The 25,953-nt window shown below is 34.8% G+C and overlaps 1 protein-coding gene across 12 annotated transcripts in view; it reads left to right on the top strand.

Moving 5' to 3' along the window:
* Positions 1-25,953, top strand: part of CCDC91 (coiled-coil domain containing 91) — a 123,021-nt gene that overhangs the window by 46,324 nt on the left and 50,744 nt on the right. The window lies entirely within an intron of this gene.

Below are 25,953 nucleotides of genomic sequence, written 5' to 3'. Positions count from 1 at the left end.
TTATTTCAACATTAGCAGGAATATATTTTTAATAGTCTGTTTTCACATACGTACATCATTCTCAGTCAAATCACTCACCTACCTCACAGAACAGATTAAAATCACATTGCACAGTAAATGTGTGTTAACAGTATGAGTCAACATGTTTTGCAGTAGTTATGGCTGATTATTTGTAAAGTATTAGCTGACAGCTATGAGTGGAATAGTTTGAGTGTTGCAAAGTAAAAATCTGGAAAGTGTGATGGATGCTAGACAATGTAATTAGAATTTCTTCCATCATAAACATAAAGACTCTTCATTAAATACATGTTTCATAAATTTTTCATTCTAGTTTTCAGTCTTCCAGTTCAGCAGGACAAACTAAATATTATAGACTTAAAACCTTTCAAAAGCTTCTCATTGTTAATTCAGCTTTGCTTCAGTTTTTTGCTGCCCTGGATGGTTTAGTAACTGCTACATTCCTTCCCATTTGTATGTAAGGGTTGCTGTAGTAAAGCATGTCCATTCCATATCTGTATTGAATTCCTGGCTCTAGTACTTCCAGAACTTGTGGTAATCTTTTTTTTCCTTTTTCTTTGTTTGTTTTTTCTTGTGTATCTGTGCAACCACCTTACTCAAAGAAAGAAATGTTTGCTAGCTATATTATAAATATAATAATTAAAAACGTTCTGATGTATGGAGTATTACTATTTGTTGGCTAAAGCTGATCACATCATTGTAAACTCTAGACAATAGAATTAGTGGATGTTATTTTTTAATATTTTCATGATTCTATTTAAGCAGAAGCATTTAAGTAGTGGGAATGTTACTGAGGTTTGCAAATCTCTGACTATATTATACCTTTTTGAGGAAGTCGGATTCAACAGTTTTCAAAAATGTCAGATGAAAGAGTCATAACCTTTAATTTACTTTGTAGAAAGACTCAGATACTTCCTCTTGTTGTCTTCTGGGTATAACCAGAATCAAATCAGAAGAAAAGTGAGTTGTGCTTCTAAGAGCTGACAGTTAAAATTACTTTCATGAAACTTGAATATTGGACTGCGTCTGTTAGTAGAGCTTTTAACGCCTATTTCTTTTGTCTTTCTTCTTTGGCTCCTAAAACACTAAGGTCAATACCTGTGGCCACACACTGGGTAAATTTGGCAGCTACAGAGTACAGATGTCCAGTTCTTTTTCCAGCGGAAACAGCTGGCTATTTGTGCTGTTGACTTGAGAAGTTTAAAAGCAGACTGTACTGGTGATTCTGGATTAGCTTCGGGAACTCTCAGGCTAAGACTTTTAACGGAACTGATTGTGGCTTCCCAAGCACTAGGTTTGCATTGACTTTATTCCTGTTATAAGAAAATTCTTTATTTTAATGTTTGAATCTAATATCAAAAACAAATGCCTCATGAGGTGGGTCTAATGGGTTATTTATGTGAACATGTATTATCTCATGCACCTTTACATTTACTAATTAATGGGCTTCTGGCATTTGTGGCATTCTCAAAAGCTGGTTTGGAGGTAATAGAGCCAAACTGCCAGTCAAATCTTCAAATAAGGTAATATTTAGGTAAACAGACTTTTTCTTTTTTATGAGGTTATTGTGCTCAATTTGACTTTGTCAGCTAAGCCAGTTACTCTTTTTGGATTATAAAGGCTCTGTGACTTTGCAGGTACTGGAAGGAGTTCTGGCCGATTTTGAATTGGTGATTATATAGACCATTTTACATTGTTAGTCTCAGCTTTTAAGTATTTCCTGCTGATCCAGCTCTTCTCCAGGTCTTCTTTCAATAGATCAGTTCCATGCAAACAGTTGTACCAGTACAACAGAGGCAGAAGTTGAGGGTATGATTTAACAGTTAAGCTGATGTAAACCTTACTGCTGTGGGAACCTGTCTTACCACTTTCTCCTAGCCACATATTTCTGAATGCTCCCTTGTAAATAAAATAGTTTTCTGTGAGATTAGCAAACTGATTGAAGGCTTCATAGGTCAGTCACCGTGTCAGTCACATGTTTCCAAGAGCTTTCTGCATTTTTGTGGACTTTTTTTAACATCTGTGTTTCTCAGAGAAGAATGGAAAGTATCAAAATGTAAATTAAAAAAAATCCTTAGAATCTTAAAATAGATGACAAAACTGGGGAATACAGAGCTAGCCTTTTTGCTTATTAGAAACAAATTTTACTTCATTCTCTGAAACCTTTCTTCTTGTATAGATAATGAAAGCTAGAAGCTCCTTATTTCATTGCTGTCATCTGATCAATTCTTTTTCAATTGCAAATATTAATATGTATAAAGTTATCTAATCCTAGTCACAGTCCAGAACTTTCCTACTGCTATCTATATGACCCGAAAACAACTTGAATTGTTTGTGTAAGAAGATACAAGTAGATTACTTTGATCCAGTTTTAATTATTGCAGGTGTTTTTTAAATAGCTGGAAAATGCATATGCAAGCATATAAGCTTTTCTGGTAGATACAGAGTGTGGATTGAAAGAATAAACCACAGATTCCTTGTTCAAGTGGCAGGTGAGAAAAGCAGAAAGGTGTAAATGAGACTTAATCTCATGATAACACATTTAACCTTTAATAGTGTTACTTCTTTTGAATCAAAGAATCTCTCAATTTTTATCACTCATATTCCTTTTTCTGATGCAAGTTATCTGTTTTCCAAATTTATGAGGTAGCACTCTGGCTTTGTAATAATCGGTTTTTGACTTTCTTCAGTAAATAATATTCCTTCATATGCCCAGGGCTTCCATCCATTATGAACAGTTTCCTACTGTTCACTGGCAAAGAAGTGGTTGCTATTCTTTTCTCATTCTTTTCTTCCTCAAGGAAGGGTGACAACTCTGTTACCTCAGGGTGTTTTTTGCCACAAAAATATCTCAGTTAAAAATATTTTCGATCTTTTTTTTTTTTTTTTGACTATATTGATACAAACATTTTCAAAGACAAAGTAAGGGCGTAAAGCCCATACAAATGTTTTCCCTGAATTGGGTTGGTACTCTGAAGTGAATTGTGTTTTGAGCTAATCACACAGGATTCTAACTTTCTTCATCATGGATCTGAGGAAGAAAAGTGGTATTTAGTTGGGTAATACTACAAATGGAAAACTTGAAGGGGAGTGGTAATCAGTGATTCTAATCACTGGAACCAGAATTCAGAGTCTGTTTTAATGTTAGCATTGAACTAATAGATGGCAATGCAATGTTGTCACATTTATTCTTCTGTAAAAAAGTAAAAATTCTGTGATTCATCTAAATAAAATTAGTATAAAAAAAAAAAGACAGAGCAGAGCATGTGGTATTTTCACATTCTTAATGTTGTTTCTATGTGTTACTACAACGACCAGAGACAGTAAAGGGGCAGCAGCAGGTTCATAAATGAAATAAACAAATTGCTAAAGTCATTTGGATGTTTAATGCAATGGTCTCTTTGAGATCTAATACTCATGCAAGCTGGTAAAATTAGAGTTATGATTCCCATGTTCCTACTTTGGTATTTGTAATATTTTAAGAGGCAGAGTAACATACTGTACTTTAACTTCTTTGCATACAAAATGTAACTAGTTAAAATTGCTTTGGGAAGCGTAACTTTGAATTTTTTTTTGACTTGTGTGCATTGTTGCAACCATAAAATTGCATAAACACAGCTTTAGTATTATAATGCCTTTCATATTTAGACCGGAAGGAAGCAGATGCAAATATGTCTTTTTTTTGCAGTCAAATAGACATATGTATATTCACCTTAACTTTTTTTAAAAAAATAGTGTCTGGGATCTAGCACCCTGCATAGGAGCTTAATTTTTACGATGACTTGTTTATCTGATAAGACTTCTGATGTTTGGTCTATCAGCAGACAATAGCATTTGATGTTTCACTAAGACCTGGACCGTTGTTTTCCTCTGCTATTTCTTTGATTTACCACATAGTCGTATTTGAAGTTGTACTGCATTGCTATTGGAAAATTCTAATTGCCATTTTACACATTTTTGCCACCATCAACCCTTTTTAGAAATTAAGTGAGTTCTTCTTTTCCACAAAACTGTATAGTTGGTGTGGTGCAATCTTTTCTTTTGAAATAGACTTGCTTTTTCTTTTGGCAGTTGATATCTATTCTTTTAAGTGCTGAAACAAAGTGCTAAACAAAATTTTTTTAATTGAAATCCTTTGTTTCTATTCCCCTCTTTTGTTTAGGGAATGTCTTTCTATATATATATTTTTTTAAAGGCTTTGTGCTTATTTTACTTAACAATATTCCAATTGTTCAAAAAAGTTGTGATTAAAAATGAATTAGTTTTGTACAATGATTTTATTTTGGAAAGGAAGCTTATACTGAAGGAAACATTTATAGATGAGTACATAATGATGCAGAGAAATTTCTGAGAAATGCCAGTAGGTCATGTTATGACACCTACCTGGAATTAAACTGCATGGTAATTTAAGTACAATCATTGCTGTTAGTGATGACATTTCATCTATTTATTTCAGTGGCTATTGATATTTGGGGATTTTTTCACTGGTTAGCTGTTAAAAGTATCATTTAAATTATGAAGTTTCAAATTATGAAGAAAAGAACTTTATTAAGTGTACTTAAGTAAAGGTAGGAAAGGGTAAACTTGAGATTTTGGGATACAGTTTCATCCCTCGTGGTTCTGAGGACTGTTTTTTGAGTTTCTATTTTTATTCTGATTACTATTGCCTGTTAATTTTGTTTTCTTTATATATTGCGTACATATATCACATGCATTCATATGGAATGCATACTTGATTGTGCCTCTTGGTTTTGGAGATGATGCTTCAAAACCTTAAAACATTCTTAGTATGGAATATAAGAATGAGAATTTTCTGTAATGTTAGATTGATCATACAATTTTGCCTTTAAGTAGAATTGTACAAACACTGATTTTTGATGTACTCATAATTTTGGTGAGTGCTTCATATGTATCTCAAAAATTGCACATAATACACATAAATTTGCTTGTACTCATAGAGGAACCACTCATCGTCTGCCAGCTTATTGTTTTCCATTATATTCAGGAGAACAAACTGTTTTGTACACACCAGTTTAAACTGGATTCTAAACAGTTTGTTTTGAGTTTATATCAATACAGCTTTTTTAACATTAGGCTGTAGAGGAACATCTCCCATATACGGAGACACATTTAAGGAAATTTTTAAGTTTCTTCTTTTATCTAAGATTCTGTTAATTCTGTATGTTCTATCTGAATCCAGAAAAGTAACTGGAATATGAGGAATTACTCAGTGAGAGACTGCATTGTAGTTTCTTTATCACCTTGCAGAATGGTTGCCTGACCCACTTTTTAGGAAGCTGTTATCACCACAAGATACAAAAATATTTTATATGTGAAACAAAATGTGGAGGAAGCAGATTATATATTAGAAGAATCTCTAATGCAGGTGTGTCTATTGCTAAAACAAAAGTTATTGTAAATCAGAGTTTTTTGTCAACTTTCTTATTCTGAATCATAAAAATAAATAATTAAGTAATGCTAAATAAACTTTAGTATGGTAAAAACCATGTTAAGGCTGAATAAACTATTGCAAGAAATCTAGAGCTGCATGTTGGTAATGCTTAAATTTTTTTCCACATGTATTTTAATTAGTCACACATTAATTTTTATCCTCCTTAATGGTCCAAGCTTTAAGGGTACAGAACTGACCTTTAACCATCTATCCTCTGTTACTTGACAATTAATCAAAATGGCATAGTCAGATTTGCAAGAATTTTATACAGCCTCTTGAAAACCACGGAGCTATGTTATATGCAATTTTAACAATAAAACCGATAGAAATTTAATATAATTTTTTTTTTTTTTTTTGTAAAGGGTTCTTATTCCCCCATTTGAAAATCAAAAAGTTATGGATTACCATTGTCTCATTTTCACTGCCCCCCATTTAAAACAGCTTTTGTGCTGTTTTGTGCTTAGGAGGACTTAAATAATTGATTTATTTATTTTTTTCAGTAGTAGCTTTTTGTAGATGGCAACTGTGAGATCAATCATTTGTCAAAATACTTTTTATCTAAAAATATTACAGAGGCTAATTAAGTTGTTTATATTTTTCTAATTATTTTAAAGCTCCTTTTCATTATCATCAGTTTTTGAATAAAGAATGTTAGGTAATGTGTTTATGGTCATGTTGCATGATATTATGTTTATGGATCCTTTTGTTTTTTCCTCTTTCTTTTAGTTTTAAAATCACTTGTCCTAACTGTTGTAGCCCTCTTTCCCCTCTGCTTTAGGTAGTTAATTGCTTTCAGGGTTGTATTGAGCCTCATGATATTTCACATTGTATCTTAAAACTTTCAATTTTAGATTCAAACAATATCTTAGGAATCTCAATATTATTTAAATAAATGACTGAATAAGTAAATACTAGCCCTAGTGTTTGCATGCTAAACTTCATATGGTGAAAAGAGAATATCTTGGAGCAGAGCTGGCATCAGACTTTTGCCATTCCAAGAACAGGAGACAAGATAATTCATTTTGTCCTTGCTGTTGATGATGGCAAGATTGAGTTTGGTAATGATGACAGAAGAGGTTCCAGAAAAAAGTGGGAATGTGGGTGGCTGAGAAGGATATAGAATCTTTGGAGAGCTGTGGTCTTGATGGCCGAATGTCAGTTGTATTCCAAAGAAGGGAGGACAGCAGTTAAGAGTGAATAGAAGACTAGTAAGGATTGAGAAAAGGAAAGTTAATCATAATTATCACCCCTTCTCACTACTCTCAAAGTGATTTTGTCCAAGGACTGGGACTTCTAAGGAGACTTCATCCTATAGTGATGATGCCACGTGGCACTGATCTGGACTTCGGATGGCTGGTGTGCATAGGGCAAAGATGACCGTGCTCTCGTGACTGAGATATGGGTAACGTTTCTGGTCTGCTCCTTTCCTAAGGCTCCTCCTCCTTCCTTATCCCCTGCACTAATGGACTTTGCCCCTTCTTTCTCTGTTTTTAGTCCTTCTCCTATTTCCCCACTCATTTCTAATCTCACTTACATGATACATATACTCAGCCATTCTCTGCCTCCCCTCTGCCTCCACCTTCCTTCTTTCCTCCTCTTCCGGTGTTGACAACATGAGGCTGTTGGGAAGGTTACTGGGGAGTATAATTCTACCTCTAATGTTGGTCCTTCCCAGCATCTGAGAAAAGAAGGAACTGGGCCGCTTGTCCTCTCTAACCTCCTCAGCCTCTGTTTTATTGTTGATATGGGAGCCTGTCCATTTCCATTTTCTAGACCTACTGCATGTGATCCATCAGCTGGCCATATTGTAAGGGCTCACAATGGCTGAAACCCAAGGGCAGATGAGAGAAATCTGAAATGCACATCTCTATGCAGGTCTATGAACAGGACCTGTTCATGCTGACAATAGGAAGGTGTCAAAGTTGGCATATTTGGAATGAACACAATTGATCCAAGAGAGAAAGCTACCTATTCTAGAAGATCCTAGTATTGTGCTTTTAATGTACATAAGCAATGCTTGCCTTGCAGGAACATTCATTTCCTAAAGTAATTTCAAGAAGCAATCCTGCAGTTGGATACCTAGGAGAACAAGCTCTTGGAAGCACTGACAGTCAAAGTGGCAGGGTGAATTGGCCATGCTTCCTATAGTGCTAGCTGGTCATATGACCATTAAATTTTGTATTCTGTCCTGAAGACGTTTCTCTCAAGGAAGTATTCCCTGTGTCTTGTTACTTTAGTATTTAGTCTTTATCCTGCTTTGATGAAGACAGCAATTTCTCTATTTGGAAGGATAGCTCTTGAAAGCAATGCTATAGTGATGGACCTTAGCATCCAAAAATTTGTCTAGTGCCTTTATTTAGAACTTAAAATGATTTACAGCATGAGGAATCATGTTTTTCCTTCAAACTATAGTTCAACTTTAATTTCATATTATTCTGTCTGCAAAGTTTATCTCCATTTCAGAGAAACTGGGAAAGGGTATTTCCAAATTACTGGTGACTGATGGATTTACTTCTGGCTGCAAGGTGAATATACCTTGATATGTTCGTTGCAACAAATTTGTGGTCTTGGTACTTAAAGGGAAGAAATTATTTATGCTTTTCTGAGATTTTTTTTCCCCCAATTATCTCTATCTAAGTTTAAGGGAAAAGTTACTGTTCTCCTTTTCTTACACACTGTCGTGTTTCAGTAGGCTTTTAGTGGAAAAAAAAGCATAGCTGTAGCCTGTTCTGTTTCAATTAGATTTTAAGTAATTTCACCTTACCTTCAGTTTGGATTGGGGAAGGAGGGTTGAAAATATGGACTCAACCATACTGAGTGTATTCCAGCCATAACAGAGCTGGTCAGTTGAAATTTCCTGTTACCAGGAAGTTGGATTGTGAAACACAGTTCCTCCTCTTCAGCCAGCACTGGAGATTTAGGGATGATTGGTGTGTCATGTAAACAGGGAAAATACATACCATTTTGCCATTTTTCCTATTCTGTCTCTGAATGACTGAAGTAGGCTAAGCAAAACTACTTCTGTGCTTGCACACCAGCTGAGCTGAATTAGTTTAACAGCTATTTCAGTTTTGCCATGCGTTGAAACTGGAAATAATCTGGGCAATTTTAATGTATTTTCTCTAGTATTTTAAATGGGATTTGAATATCTAATTCACATAGGATTATTCATAAATGTCTCAAATTTGAAAATGGTAATGCTGTTGTGTTGGTTTTCCTTAATGGAAACTGGAGACTTACAGTTGTTGTTTCAGACTCTTCAGACTCTCATGTGATGCTATGAGTGATACTGCTTAGGACTACAACACCAGTGATAAAGAACTCCTGAATGAAAGCTGTGCTATTTTAATTGTTTAATTAGTGAACACCAGCAAAAAGGTTAGAGTGACTCAAAGAAAACCTCTGATGGCATTTGACAGTTAAGTCAATGTTACATTTTTGCTATAGTGCTTTATAGTAAGCTCTTTGTTTCCCTATATATCATTTCTTAGTGTGAAAACTACTGTTCTCAGAATAATTGTGATAAAAAAGAAATATTCCATCTAAAACTTTATATTTCACTCTGTACATTTATGATTCAGAAAAAGGTGTTCTGCAAGAGACTGAAAACAGGTTTTGGAGGTATGTGCTTTTTGTGGCTAGAGTATTAAAAAATGTATATTTTCTTACAAAACTAGTATATGACTTACATCCTGTTAAATACCATCTTCTGAGAAAATATTTAGGTTGGTTTTAGGTGCAGACATAGAGGACGCAGAATACTAATAATGAAAAATAGGTGTTAAAAAAAAGTTATCTACTGTACCTGCAACTAAATTTATAAATGACATTCCAGGAGACTTCACAGGGCACAGCAGGGTTTAAAATTACAGAACACTGTGAAAATTGGAGAATTCAGAAAAGGCACTTTCATAGACGGCATTGTATCTTTTTGCTGAACAGTTAAAGGTATTTATGGATGTGGTAATATCCCTTGCCCACCTCTGTTTCAGGTGTGTGCCAGAGACCTCACATTTATTTCTTCACCTTTTAAAAAATTCTTTTTTTTATGTACCCTTGTACTCTTTCTTCTGACACTTATTTTCCCTTAAAGTCTCTTTTTTATGAGTCATTTCAGACTTGTTTATCTTTTGGCCTGTATATTTTTTTCCAGTTTTGATGCCTTCATTCCTCTAAATTATATCTGTGCAGTATGGAAAAAATAACTTTATTTCTGTTAGGAAAAGCTTCTGCTCTCCTGCCTCATGTTTTCTTCTTTATTCCTTTAAACTTAATTTCCTTTTTATGAATTATTTTATATCCTTGTTTCAGAATGGTTAATTAGAAGAGTGGATATCAGACTTAGCATGCTAATTTTCTTTTTGAAGAAAATTTTCTTTTTTACAATTATGTACCTCCTTTTGTTGTCTGATTTTAAACAAGAAATTGTGCTTAGACAACTCTAATTTTTCAAGTGTGTAAGCATAAAAATCATTCCAATCTGACAACTTTCTAACTGCCCTTACCTGTTTTATGCCAGTGTATCCTAGATCTATTTCAATGAATTGACTAGTTTAAGTTCAGGGTGTCAAAAGTCCATCAGAGCAACTGCACATCTCTGTTTGTGCATTCATAGTAACTGTGTTCAAGATGATTCATCTTTTTCTTTTTTTTCTTTTTAAAATGGGAAGTCTTAATTGAGACCCTTTTGAAACACCCAAAGCATATTTAATCCACTGACAAATTGGAGGTGAGTCCCATCAAGTTTATCTCATCAAATTTTTCATTGAACCTAGCTTTTGTAGAAACAAAATGAGTTAGAACTGTGCAAAGTATACTCAAAATTAAGAAGACTCACATAGAATAGAACTTGCATGATTGAACTGTTACGAGAATGCTCGTAAGTTTATTAGCTGTTATTTGGCATGCAGTTTCTCAAAAATGCGAGGAACAGTACCAATAGAAAGCAACTCCGTATCTCTGGATCCACTTGATTCCTGTTTGTATTCAATGTCAAGCATCTGACACAGCTAATGTAGTTATAATGAGTACTTAGTCATTGCTAACTATTGAAAAATTAGATCTTAGTCAATATTAGTCAAAATTAGTCAGTACTTTTAATAGTGGTGTTTTTTCATGTTTATTTATTTGGGAGAAATGAGATGAATAACATATTAGGATGATATTTTGGCAATCTCCCTTTAATTGCTAAATTATCTCATTTTGATCGTAGTTCATTCATAAACGCTGGTCACAATATACTTGGGTATACTCCATTACTCCTTACTCCATTGGTGGATATTTTATTGTCCAATTAGAGTATTGGATAAACGCTATTTCATTTACTTCAAGCTGTATTTAATTTTTTTTATATATTTAGTACAAACTTGGTGTTGGAACAGATTGATCAGTTGAAATATTGTATTATTTGTCAAGTGTTAAACAATTTTATTTGTGTAAATGTATTCCAGTCTAACAAATTCATACACTGTAGTTTGTTTAATTAAGGAAAACTAGGGTGAATTGCATGTGAAAGTTAAATTATTCATACATTCTGTATCAACTGTGGAAATTCCTAATTAATTATGCCTTTAAAATTTAGTTTCTCTTTACTTGAGTGTGCAGTTGCTGAAACTTTTAATACATAAGCAAAATGAGTAGCACCTTACTTTCAACAAACAGTGATGTAAACACCTACTACCAAGGGATAACAGATTATTTCTGCAAAGCTCCTGATACTGGGAAAGCAGTTACACCGTTTAAGTATTAGTTATTGCAGTGATCATAATAGAACATAAATATAGCAAATTGATATCATCAAGGTTTTACAACTAGCAACTGACTATGAGAAACTTAAAAGGACAAAATAAGATTTGGGAGTTGGAGGAAATAAGGTAAGGTAAAAGTCAGCCCTGATCATATTCCAACATAACTAGATTGCTGATCCGCATTTAATTTTTTCTCTTTAAATACAGTTATGTATTTATATCATCAGTTTCCTGTTATAAGTTCTCATGCTGAAAATTTTTGATTCTCCTTATATATAACTATATAGACACTAATTACTTAGTTCATTGTTACTGTTTAAAAAAAAAAAGTTTTGCTGCTGAGACTTGTATATTTTTTCCCCATTATAGGCTTACAAGTTCCATAACAGAATGTGGCATTTAAAATAATCATGTACTCAAAATCTTGAGAATTTTTTTTTTTTTTTTTAAGCTTTCTTGGGTAAAGTTTCATCGACAGCCTGAGTTCTTCTTAAAAGAAAACTACCCTAATCAAAACTAGAACATCTGCTTTTAAACCTGAAGGATACTGAGATAAATTAACTGCTGTTTAAAACAAGCTTTCCTTGTCCTATGCAATTCCTTAAAAATAAATGTATTATTTAAACCTATTGCTAGACAGGAAGTATTTTGGTTTAGGATTTAAGTTACAAATTTAAGCATCCTCAAATGACTAATTATTTAGGTTGGTCAACATAGGATGATCAACATTTATTGCCAGAAATATTATAATGAAATCTTACTTATAAATCTACAAATGCAAGCCTGATTAATACTTAAAAAATAATCCAAGATACTGTAATAAAAGACTGTGAGAGTAGTTTGGAATTTCTTCATGTATTGTAAGTTTGGGTTCCCCCCCCGCTTAAGAATAAGTGCAATATTACTGGCCACAGTTAATGTTATAGTTCATTTTTATCTAGTGGGAACAATCAGGTTCCTGTGCCTGGTTTTCTGAAGACTGAGGGTATAGACTAAGTTTGAAGATATGTATACAAAGAGATGATTTTGTCATTGCAAAGCAAATTTCTATTCATCTGCTAGATATAGAAGCTAAAATAAGGCTATGTAACTCAAAGCAGCATAAAAGGGAAAAAAAAATATTGTATTTGAGCTCATATGCAAAAAAGAATGAGAAATCTTCCCAACCAGCATTACATTCAACCACTATAACCAGAAAAGTAACATTTATGATCAAAGAGCCTCCTTATTAACGCTGACAAATATCCATTTTCCATTTCATTTACTAAATCATGATTTCAGGCAGTGTTTAACGTTAATTGTTGCTAGTATATGTGGCATTGCTTTGCAAGGTATTTTGTTAAAAGAATCCTTTTGTACTATTTAATAATTACGGCTTAAAACTACTAACAAGCTACTGTTATTATTGAAGTGCCTCAACTGTGTAATTTTTGTTTTAAATACAATATTACATGACATATTTGTTTCCACTGGGGAAAATTTGATCTCAAACTGATACCATGTTTTTTATGCTTATGTAGCAGTTCCAATTTTTGTTTGAACTATTGTCCTGTTTTTAGCAGTAACCAGGGTTAAATGCTTCAGGTTGAAAACTCAAGAAATTCTGTAGCAGATTATGTTGAAATTAACTGCTTGTAGGGGAGAACTTGCTGTCCTTCATGCATTGTTGTGTCGTGTCTTTTAGTATTTATTGAGAGGTTTTGGATATTGCTGTCACTTGCATTAGATTTGCTTCTTCCCTCTTGTAAATGGAGACAACTGTAATTTTGGTCACAAAATGCAAACAATGTCTGGGTTTCATTTGGAGTATGATCGTGTGTATGCTGTCTGAGATTACCTGAACAGAATTCTCTGATGGCCAGCCATAAAGCAGCTGCATGCAGCTGGAATGGTAGAAGGTTGCTTCAATGAATAGGACTTGGACCTGCTGCTTATAAACATTCATTTTAGCCACTTTGCTGCATTCAATGTTATTGTTTTTAAGATAGATTAAGATTTAAGATTAATACTGTCCTCATTTACTAAAAATATGATGACTGTATTAACTGAGGAAAATTATTCAGGGATTTATGGGATTCTGCCAAAAGCACAGTGGACATCTTAGGTGCAGGGGAAAAGAATACTGTAGCTATCCTGTAGCAAAGACTATAGGAGTAGTCTAATAATATCTTATAAGTGAAAATACTATGCAAAATTCTCATATGGATGACAGTCTAGTAGCATTTGCTCCCTTTTTACTTTGCTTTCACAATTTCTTTCAAGAGCTGAATGCTTATTAAATAGTAATAGAGCTCTTTGAGGTATGATGCAATTCCTAGGACAGTATTTCATAAACTTTCAATGCATTGCTATTCTGTAACCAGCAATTAAATTATCTTTCCAGATTCTAATCACTGACATAACAGTATAAGGGTACCTGATTAGTCTTCCATTGCACAATGGAAACTCAGTAGTACTTTGAAGGAAAAAAATAATTTTTAATTCAATTTTTGAAGTTTTGCATTTTTAATCTGTTGCACTTTTTCAGTTTTCTAATGTGGCTTCCAGTCTTTTAAATACCTTTACATCTACTTAATAAATCTTCATGCATCCAGTTGAGGAAGGCTGTACTCCAGAAGGATTTGCCTTCTCTTTTTCAAAAGGCTTTTAGCCAAGAGCCTTACTTTAAGCAATGTTTATGCCAACCTGAAGAGGGGAGCTGCTCAGAATGAGAAGAACGTGTCTTAATTATGATTTTCTCATCCAGATTAGCCAATTTGTGGGAGGTCTGATGTAGTGTAAAATACCAATGAGTTTCAAATGAAGTTAAAAAAACAGCTAAAGCTTTTCGTCAAAACTCAGTCCTAATGCTATGGCCTTTTAAAATCTAATTACAGTTTGATTTGTATTATACAACAAAGAAAGCGTGAGCTTGTTACTGCATCCCTGCCAGCTGGCTTGGAAGGGAACTGAGGGACCTTGAGCAGGGTGGCGTATGTATGGTCTTAGTTTGTAGAGCTGGAGGAAGTAAGATTTGTATCCAAATTAGAATCCCCCTGCCTCTCCCTCTTGCTTTTTCAGCAACAGGAGTGTATTCTTGCTCTCACTGTTTCACCCTACTCTTGATTTTTGTGGGGAAAATAGTGTTTTCTGGCCTTTCTTCTGCTTTTTTTTTTCTTTTCTTTTTTTTTTTTTTTTAGCTGCCGCATATTGAATAGATTAAAGAAGGGAGATTTGGAGAGTTACTGTTGTCGAAAGAAAGAATTTCAAAGATGAGAACCATGGTTTTACCATTATGGGAGGAAAGGAGAGAATGAGAGGGGAAAGTATATTGTAGAAACAATGTAATGGCGAAGTGACAGAAGATCTGGAGAGTAAGTGAGTGTTAGACACAGGAATGGGAAAGTCAGTTATTACCTCAGTTATGTGTGTGCAAGTCTTGGAGGGAAGTGCATTTTCTGAACTGGGACAATGGGAAAATAAAAGACTGAGACTGTGTGAGAGAACAGATGAGAAATTAAATTTTATCCATGTTAATTCTGTTTATGTCACTTGATCTCTCTTCTCAGGGTTTGAGGGGGGAGGGGAGGGGAGGGAAGAAGTTTTTAGGCAGTTTTCTTTCAGTTCTTTACTTGTGAAAGACTTTCTATAATGGGAAAGTTCTTTTTTGGATATCCCCATACAGCTTCAACTGAAGTAAATAAAAGTTTCAATTGAAAGCCAAACTTGACTTAAGTATTTTTTCTAACATTGTCTCCAACTTCAGGTTTTATCCTTCAGTTGTAATTCTGTTTGCTCTTACATTTTTAAAAAAACTAATTTGTATTTCAAAAGAAGTGGTGGTGTTCCTCAAGGAGTCTCTTTCTCATAGTTTCTTCTTTAAAGTCTGAGTACTAACCAGAAAAACTGCAAAGCAATTTCCAGTCACCTCCAAAGCATAGTGACTTTGTCAGTCAGAAGTTAACAGCAGTAACTTGGGGGGAAAAAAACAGTTTGTGAAGGCAGATCTGAATAAACTAGTATTGCAATCCTAGTAAATAAACTAGTACAGCAGTGCTGATGAGGGGGTGGGGGTAAAGACATGGTACTTTTTCAAGTTATTGTATATTAAGACATTAGTTTTATGTCCATCTTTCTTCATTATCTTTTTGAGACGATATGTAAAAGAGAAGTAAATGGAGCATGTCAAATACACCTTACTAAAAAATAAAAATAAAAAAAAATCGCAGAATCACAGAAGGGTTGAGGTTGGAAGGGACCTCTGGAGATTGTCCAAGTCCAACCCCCCTGCTCAAGCAGGGTCACCTAGAGCATGTTGCACAGGATTGCATCCAGGCAGGTTTTGAATATCTCCAAGGAAGGAGACTTCACAATCTCTCTGGGTAACCTGTTCCAGTTCTCTGTCACCCTCACAGTCAAGAAGTTTTTCCTCATATTCAGACGGAACTTCCTGTATTTCAGTTTGTGCCCGTTGCCTTGCATCCTCTTGCTGGGCACCACTGAAAAGAGTCTGGCTCCATCCTCTCTACGCCCTCCCTTCAGATACTTGTACACATTGATAAGATCCCCCCTCAGCCTTCTCTTCTCCAGGCTGAAGAATCCCAGCTCTCTCAGCCTTTCCTCATAAGAGAGATGCTCCAGTCCCTTAATCATTTTAGTAGCTCTCCACTGGACTCACTCCAGTAGTTCCATGTCTCTCTTGTATTGGGGAGCCCAGAACTGGACACAAAATGTTGAATTTTGTTTCTCTTAGCATGTCTTTTGAAAGACACAGGTTTGTGCATATTTTTGTTTTCACTAAGATGTTAGCATTTTGAATATTTATCCTATGAATTCATTTGCTTTTTTCATCAGTTTTTACAACAGGATCATGCTTTTAAGCTGGATAAGCAGAGATAGTTTAGTGATCTGTAGTTTTTAAAAATTTAGCAGGTGTAAATGTTTTTAACGGTTTTCAACAAAATTAAAAAAAACAGAATTAAAAACCAATATTATAATAGTTTTTAGTTACCTATAAGTATTAATGCAATGTCCATCATTGCTGAGTTTTTCATAATATATTACTTCTGATATGTTCTGGTTTAAATAAAAATTGTCAGTGTTGATTGCATTTACATTTTATTGAAACTAAAGATTTTGCTGGCATAATTTTTGATGATTTAAGAGACTTGTTTGCTTAGAGAAGAAGAAAATAGACTAAACATGAGCCCTCTTAGTAGAGATTCATTTTTTTCTCAGGAAATTTAATCAGAGAAAAGCTCAGGTAACTAAGTCTTCACTCTTTTGAAATAAGTAGTTCTGCTTTTACTTCAGTGACATCAATATTTCATGTGAAGTGAATAGATAAATCCCTTTTTTGTTTGGCTTGTGTCTGTTTTCATTTCCTCACAGGTTAAAAATAAATGCATGTTTTCACAGGGGAGTGCTCTTTAGATGCCTAAGCCTATATCTAGGCTCTGAGTATGAGCTTTTTTTTTTTTTTTTTTTTTTTTTTTTTTAATCCTGAGCCAAGACCTTTAAATAGCTATAGCAGAGCTAATAATGTCTAGGTATAATATCTTCTCTATATAGCATCTACTCAAATCAAGTCCTTAAATGCAGACTTAGGAACTAAATACTACTATCTTTTTGACCATTTTATGTGTTGCTTGCAAGGGGAGGAAGCAAGAATACCTTCCTTCCCTCAGATCTGAGTTTAACATCCTCTTACTTTTAAGAAATGTCACTTCAGCCACCTCAGAGCCAATAAAAACGAATAACCAAAAACCAGACTCCTACTCATCAAGCAACACAAAAATATAATCATTTTTTAGAGACCCTTCTCAAATGTGCATATGTGAATGCATGCAACCTGGGAAACAAGCAGGAGGAGCTGGAGCTAGACCTCCATGTGCAGATGCAGAGCTGTGACATCATTTGAATAACGGAGACATGTTGGGATACTTTGTTGTTGGAGTTTTGGTATGGATAGGTACTAGTTCTTTAGAAAGGACTGACATGGAGGAGGAAGTGGTGGGGTGAAGGAGCAGCTCAGATATATGAAGCTCTTCTATGGAATAGGCAGCAGGATGGTAGTGAACTTGTGGGTCAGGATGAGAGAAAAGGCCAATAAGAGTGACATCATGGTGGGAGTTTGTTGCAGACAACCCAGCTGGGGTGAGGAGGTGGACAAATCTTATAATAACTTTTGGGGGGATGTGATAATCAGTGGCAGCCTTTGCTGTGGCAGCCATGAAATATTGGAGTCCAAGTCCCTGAAATGAGTGAGGAAGTCTTGCAGCAGAGTATAGACTACAGACTTCAGGAGACTAGACTTCAGTTTAGTCAGATGCTGAGAGTGCTGTCTGCTGTTACTATGAGATGCCATCTCGGAGACTAAGGAAAGTCCCTGATGACTGGAGAAAGGCAAGGATGATCTGGGGATATACAGACTGGCCAATCTTTTGGTCCTTGGAAAAATCATGGAGCCAGTCCTCTTGCATCACATTCCTGGGCACATGAAGAAGGTGACTGGAAATAGCCAGCATGGATTTACTGAAAGGTAAATCATTTCTGACCAACCTGATTCCCTTCTGTGAGGAGAAGACTAGACTGTGGATAAGGAAAATGCAGTGTATGTTGTATACGTTGACTTCAGTCTGGGGAAGAGACGGCTTAGGGGGAACCTAATGGAAGCTGTCCAATACTTACAAGATTGCCAGAAAAGATGACGCCAGGCTCTACTGATGTGCATAGCAGGAGAACAAGTGGTAATGGTCATAAATTGAAACATGGGAAGTTCCAACTTGATGTAAGGAAAAAAAAATTTTGTGATGAAGATAATTAAGTATTGGGATGTTTTGGGCAGAGAGGTGTGGAATCTCCATCCTTGGAGATCTTCAAGCTCTGGCTGGACAGAGCCTCAAGCAATCTGATCTGAATTCAGTGCAGATACTGCTTTCAGTAGGAGGTTCAAATTCTGGGTGACCTCCTAAGGTGCCTTCCAATCTGAATGATTGTGTGATTTTCTGATTTAATAATTTGATCATAAACAGAGAAAAATAAATAGTCTAATCCCAGTCACTAAGGTGATAACTCAAATTCAGAGGATACTCCCAGGGCTGATTTATATGGAATGTTTTACTCAAAACTGGTCTAGGTAGCTGCTAGCAAAAAGACATTAGCAATTAAGGGCAGGGTCAGGAATGCCTGTACCAAAAATCTGATTAATACAGTATTTAAAATATACTAATCAGAATATCAGTTACTGTAAACTGAAATCACAGTTGTATGGAGGTATAACATTTTTGGTATTTTGAATACAACTGTCCTGTTAGAATAGGAACTCCTATTATCCAACATTTCTAGGTTCGTAATATAATGAGATTTTGCAGTAAGCAAAATATGGTCATTCAAAATGTGGAAGTGCATGAGGAGTTCTGTAAAATAAGAAACACTAAAGAGAAGGGTGTATTATAAAATCTGTGCATCTGTGACTTGGGTATCTTTTTCTGGACTGTGGGAGATGCTTCCAGATAGGACTCTTCTGAAGTTACACAACAAACTCTTCCCTTTCAAAGCTGAAGAGATATTGTTCTTGTCTTTTAAAAGATGGTAAAAGATGTTAGTTCTTCTGCTTTCTTTTGATTTGCTTTTTGTTCTCTCTGGCAGAACTTGAAACTTATGTATCTATTTAGATCATGTATTTTTTTTTTCCCCTGCACGCTCAGATTATTTATGGTTTGCCAGATAAATTTAACAAATAACCAACAATTTAATCTAGAAGCTGACAATTTGATAACTGTTCTTTGGGTAAAAGCAAAATGTTGGAATAAGTTACAGATGCAGTTTTCATTCTGCCTTGGGCACTATGATCTAAATGAGAAGAGTTCTATTTCATAACCCCTTTTTCACTTGAACAAGAAGCTTGTTTTGCGGATCCTCAGATGAAGCAGTCTATAAGAAAATAGTTTAGATACTGAAAATGAATAGAAGTTCAGATATATATGTTCAAATATAAAGATATAACTTCTTTTACTGTTGATTTTGTAGAAATAACAATGTTTGTATTGTACTTCAACTTATTTTTCATGATGCAAAAACAAGGAAGAAAATAATTTATTCTTTCACATCATGGACAAGTTTTTAAAGATATGTTAATCTTCGAGTCTTTTCATGTAATGATGCCATGATTTGTTACTTTATATCTTCCAAACTTAAATCTTAAGATTTCCATTTTCCCTTAAGTGAACTTCCTACCTAGATGCTTTTGAAGCTATTGGACTGAATGTCAAGTTTCTTTGTAGACTTCTTGGGCTTTTAAACATGCGTTATCATGGGACAGGAATAAAGCTATGCTTTAGGAATGTTTTATAAACATCACTGAATATAGCAACTCTGTGAAAAATCAACATGCATTATTTCAATCACTTTTATTACTAAAACGTACATTTATGACTTCTGTGAGGTTAACAGAGCTGCAGATGGAAATGTTACCATTTTTGGCACAGAAGGTATCTTCAGCTGAGTTACATTTTTGGTATATTTAGATAAATGGTGGTTTTAATCACTGTGCACTGTGAAAGTTTAGTGTGTTTGAAACTAGGAATAAAAGATATATCCAGGAAAAAAAAAAGTATTAGAAAACAACATATGCGCTGTAATGAACTATAGGCAATGTGTCCTGTGGAAATATTCTGCTGTTTGCTTTGTAATACTAAGGCAAGACCTTTCTAGGGCTTTCTGTGGAAAAGCACTGTATTTTAAGAATTTGGAGTCAGTCAAAGAAGGCTTCACGAGTCATATGTACTATTCCATTTACCATATCTGCTTTGCTAGCAAATTAATACTAAAATTACTTAATATTAGTTAACAAATTAGTCAACAGATTCTGCATGTGAGATAACTTTTCTCTTGTCTTTCTTGGTTAATTTCCTCCTCAACTGAGAGTTTTTATGCTTACATCCTGTAGAATAAAGGAGCAGATTAAATCTGTAGTTATTTTTCACAAAATATTAATATCTTAAATGTAACAAAATAAAGATCCACATAATGAACTGCACATGCTTGAAGAGTTGAGTTACATCTGCTGTGGGAACTATAACCATTTTTTTTAGTTTTGAGCATGTACAGTCTCTGCCATACTATTTCATTTCCATACTTTTTCACATTTAATCAGTCATAATCTTTCCCAGCAGACTGGTCCATTCTCACTCAGCTCCAACAGAGTTCTAACTCAGCAGGAAATGTCCTCACCACTCTGTTAGGAAGTTGCTCATGGAAGTCTGTCCACTACCTCACTTCATTATTCACTTCAAGGTTGGTTATTGTTGTATACTTCAGGTAGCAATGATAGTTACCTGTATAAAATAAATGACAGCATCTCCTTGGTTCCTGTGGTGAACTTAAGGTTGTGCTTGCTGCATTTCTGTTGATAATGAAGAGAAATCTGAAATAGTCTTCCTTTTCTTCCTATAAAAAAATATTTCTCCTTATATCCTTAGGTTGTCAGTCCTATCTTTTGCTAGGATGTTGGCAATATGGTCAAAGTGAACCATGCTTTACTATTGATCTGAAGACAGTCCTGTGTCTTAGCTCTTAAGATAGAATGAACATTATTTGTGATGAACTGAAATAGTGACCGATCTGCATCTCATGTACAATACCACACTCTAGCATGTCTATTAACTAGCCATTATGGACTGATTCTGATCATATTTAAATCAGTTTTGCAGTGATTTAATTCTACTGTATTCAGTGGAATTATTTTTGCCTTATACTTTGGTGAGCAGGAGAAAGTATATATGTTGAGAAGTTACCAGTTTACTAACAGAACCAGTATGATACCAACTGTAATTTGTTATTGACTTTATTATAAAAAATGCTTCTGAAAAAGGAAAAAAAAAACTTTCTTGTAGAGAGGAAAATCTTGATGTAATGGAGGAGTTGATTCTCATATGAAGAGTCAAAATGATTTAATTATACAGAGAAAAAACTGTGTGCAAGATGAATGTGAAATTTGCCTTCTAATTTAGTTGCCTGTAGACAACTACATTTTGTTGCCTTTTTGCTGTAGTACTGAAGTTAGGGGGAAGAGAGAATATCACTTCCTAAGATGCTGGCTCTGACTTGCAGATAATTCTGGAGCTATCACAGCCTTGCAGAAGATAGACAAAGTCTTCATCAACTCAGATAACTGGCTTGCACATGACATATACTAACAGACAACTCTTCACAAGTGTTACGGAAGCATGTGTAGAGTTATCACGTGGGTACACTGTATTGATTTAATGTTTTATTGATATGTTTTTACTAACTGATAATGACTTTTTTTAAACAGGGTTTCAGAATAAGCACAAAATGTCAGTTGATCCCAAAACACAGATTTTCTTATTGTAAATAATAATTCATTATTAATGAGAGTGGGCAAAATTTTAGGAACTTTTTCTGAATTCATTTTATTTCTTCCATCTTTTTATTTCCCCCTATAAGCGTGATTTCTTAGTACTGTTGTATGGTTTTGGCTTTTGCTTCATTTATGTATTATTGCTCTATTTTTTTTTTGTCACAGCTTATGATTATCGATATCCTAATAAATTCTGTCTCTTATTTTAACTTCTTTAATCACAAGAGCAATTAAAAAATCCTTGGGAAAAATGTACCTGTGGAGAAAATGCCACAAATTGAATAGACATGATATAAATTCATTTATTCAGTTACTTTAAATGTTTTGTTGGTGCTAGTTAATGCTTTTGGTGTTAGTTCTGCCTGCTATAGAGCTGGCACTGTGAAATTATTATGGTGTTTGCTGTTGTGGTCTGATCACTATCAAAAGATACTTTAATATGTAGCCATTTGTCTCCTTTTTGGGTGACTCTGGTGGCCCTAAGTTGCAGTATCAAGCTTCTTTTTGATGCTGGTTACAATATGGGTCAGGAGCACTGACACAAGAAAATATTTTTCTAAGCATCTTCTTTGACAAACCAGTCCAGTATAATAGGTCTCTGTTACTTCATTCACTTTCCTCCTGTTTTGTGGTATTCTAAAACTTTGCTATTACAAATCTTATTGTCTCCTAGTACTGCTGGCCTCTTCTGCCACTCTTTTGCCATAGTGCAGCATACTTTGGCTCTACCCATAGTGTGTGGACCAAACCAGCAGTGTATTGAGTAACAAACACGCTGGCTGCCAGAGTGTCAAATCTTTCTTATTTACTCTCTGAAAGGGATAAAGCATTCTAGTAGAACTGTAATTATCTTCTCTGCTTTTCGTAATGGAAAGAAATGGGGTTGCTTTGAGTTAGATGAGAAGAAAGTGAGACAGAGTATCTTTTCTTCCCTTCTGATAGACAGTTTTACTTACTGCTGTTGCGGTATGTGTGAAACTTGCTGGTATGCCAAAATGGAAGGTTAGTAGGGAATCTGTACAGAGTCTGTGGGTAGCATGCACACATGTCCCCAAAAATTCAAGACATTCTGCCTCTTGAAAATGTAGCAGAAAACCTATCAATTTAAGGAGAAATACATGTTGGTGAGTAAATACAAAGAAATTAAGTTGCAGGTCCTTCTTCTCCTTTCCCCCCAACAGATCTCTCAAATCTTTCTTCTTGCAGTTCTTGCATAGTACCCTATTGAGAGATGTCACCCTTACGCTTCCCAATATTCACATAGACATGCCTAACACTTCTGTCGAAACATCGGATGTTAACAAAGACCGCTGTTTAAACTGTTTATGCTAACTATGGTTCATTTAAACTGAAGTGATTTAGGAAGTAATTCAGTGCAGAGGTCTGAAAGAAGTGTTAATGCAGTTGGCAGTCAGTGACAAGCAGCTGGAAGACCAGTGGTCAGTAGCCTCTTCTGCTAGCGCATCTGATTCAGATGCCTGCCTGCCCAGCTACATCCCTGGGCTTTCTGATAAGTGTTCTTCTAAAGTGGTTTATGATTCCCAGTGTCCCAATAAGAGAAAATGAGAGTCTAGAGTCACTTCTTTGCTTTAGGCTGTAAGAAAGCTTTCAAAGTTTGTTCCTGTATTCTCATTTTTTTATCATTCAAGCTATATCTAGTGTATTCATGAAGACATATGCATTTGTTAACATTAAAACATCTTTGCAAACTATTTTTGTATAAGACAATATATATTTGCTCATGTAAGAGTCACAAAACTGAAAGACTGAAACGCTGATAATCACTGAATAATGAGTTATTGTCTGTTACTTTTGTATTGTGTCAGTGTAAGATGCTGACTTCTCAGTGTTATCTAGAATTTTGGTCACAAAATTAAAAAACAAACAAACACCCTCCCCCCCAACCTTCCATCTTCCAAGTTTCTGTTTAATTACCTGTCAGTGCTGTGATGTGAGATTCTGTCCATGAGAGCACAAGCATACAAGGTAAAAGTCCTCTGAAGATCATTTTACTGAAATTCCAAACCTTTCAACTCTCGTTTGATTACTTTCTTAAAAGCATTTGTGAAATACAGGAAGGGAACAGCAAAATTCTTGAAAAACCCTCCAAAGTCATAAAAACCATACAGGAGGACACTACAAGAGGGAGAAAACACATAATTCCCTCTAATATGGAATCTATATATTGCATCTTAATTTTAGGTCTACACCATTCAAAAGTTTTCAGACCTTGCCTTTTCTTTCTTAACACCAGAGTACAATTTTTAAGAGTAGTTATGTCAACGCATAAATACATATTTTCCACAGAAACCAGGGTTTATTTTGAGGATTTGTGAGGAATTGTCATGACCATTGTTAATCAAATCAGTGTGCTGCTGTTATTGGAAGATTTCCCTTTTGTTTATAGTGAAATCATGAAACTCAGGAACTTTGGTGTATCTTCATTATTAGACAGTAAATCAATGCATACACTTCCAAAATGTTACTTAAAGTTTCTTTTGGTCTTCTCTTTATTGAATATTACAAGGACCAAGCACACATTCTGTTGAGTGATATATCAATACGATTATGAAACAATATTTGACAAACTTTCGGAAGAAAAGGCCTGCCATCCTCAGGAGGCATTGAATTGCACTCTTTTACAAGTTAAAAGAAGTAAACTTAAAGGTCTGCTATCTTAGCTGAAGAATCTTGCAAATAGACACATGCTACAGGCAATGTAGTGTACCACTTGCATGTTTATAAATATTTCAAAATTCACAAGATTGGATGAAGCCCTTCTTTGCAGGGAGTATGACAGTGTGACCTTAAAACTTTTCTTCTGTGTACTTGTAATAATGCTTTTTCATTCTGTCTGCTAGCTGTGTCATAGAAACAGATTGCTAGACTTGATCAGTGCTGAACAGATTATGCCTTATCAGTAGTTCTTCACTAATGAGAACCTTTGCTTTTCAGGGAATGTTTAAAATAAATACCCTAAAATATTTATTCCCTGAGTTGATCAGGTCTAGCAATCCATTTCATTGACAAATGGGGTTTTCATGTTGGTAATTATACCTTGGTGTTGATGCTTCATCTCATGTTATCAGTTCACATTTGGCATGTGACTGTGTAAAAGTCGCAAATTCTGTAAAACTTGAAATTTACTGTCAGAAGAGAAACAGCATTTTTTGCTTTGCATCTTGATTTGCCTGGTAATGCTAGTGAGGGGTGCCCTGCTTTTTTATTGGGATGAAATGTTATTTCCTCTGTCAACATAGTGGATCCACTATGTCTCACTAGTAGATCTGAAAGATCTTTGACGCCTTATTTTTTTCAACCCCTCTGATTTAAAGGCTTTTTTCAATGTGGAATGCTTTCTGTTCTTCTTTTCTTTTCTTTTTTTCTGTTTTCTTTTTTCTTTTTTAGTTCTGCTAGAATAAATAATGAAAATTACCTTCCTCTATGTAATTCTTTTCTTCATAAGTGTGAATCAAGGATATGCTACTATAGAAATGACTGCTTTCTTATTTTTTCCATGTTCAATTTTCATGGTTAACTGAATTTTTTAATGACTTGTGAAGTTCTGAAGTTAAGCACCGGATCATATTTTTCCCCTATATACTATTCTGTAGTTTTTTACTGTAAAAACCTGCCTAGTTCACAGCACTTTTTAATAAAAAAACATCTTAATTTAGCTAGTTTGTCAGTGATATCTGTCCCTCACCAGTGTGACTCAGCTGATGTACCCAGATGGCGTGCATTGTTATCTGAAGTAGTAGTTTGTTTGTTTACATTTACAAATATTTCTATGTTTAATTCTGCTTTGTATCAGCTGTTCTTGTGGAGCTCCACACTTTCCTGAAAATCAGTTATATTCAAGTCTGTCTGAGCCAAAGATATGCAATATGAATAGCTATAATTTCAAATGTTTTGCTAAGATGGTCCTTTCAGTAGAAAGGAACTGAATGGCAGGGCAGAAATCTCTCATCTAATTTAATAGAGTTACAAACAGCTGAATTTGTTTTTAATAGTGTTGTATAGCCATTCATAATATAAATGAGCATACTTTTATATTAGGTTTTGCTTTTTTAAACCATGCAGAACTTAGAAAACTTAGAACTTAATTAATAAATTCCAGATTAAATTCCATCCAAAAAGCCATAGATATGTAGTGTAAGTGGTGTATAGAGTTGCCCTGTGATCACTGCAAGATAAGGTTTGTGATGAATGCCTTTTTGCAATTCTGCACCAATTTTCCTGGGGCATTTAAAACACGTACCACCTGCTATACTAGCTGATTTAAGAAGAGATCATGGAAGCAGAGAATGAAGGAAGAGGGAAAACTTTTCAGCCTCTTATTCACTGGTAGTTTGAAAAAAGCAGTGCTGCTT

Source organism: Apteryx rowi, unplaced genomic scaffold (assembly GCF_003343035.1).
Source record: "Apteryx rowi isolate R43461 unplaced genomic scaffold, aptRow1 scaffold_667, whole genome shotgun sequence".
Taxonomy (NCBI): domain Eukaryota; kingdom Metazoa; phylum Chordata; class Aves; order Apterygiformes; family Apterygidae; genus Apteryx; species Apteryx rowi.
The sequence above is the reverse complement of the archived record's forward strand: the minus strand, read 5'-3'. Positions and strand labels throughout refer to the sequence as shown.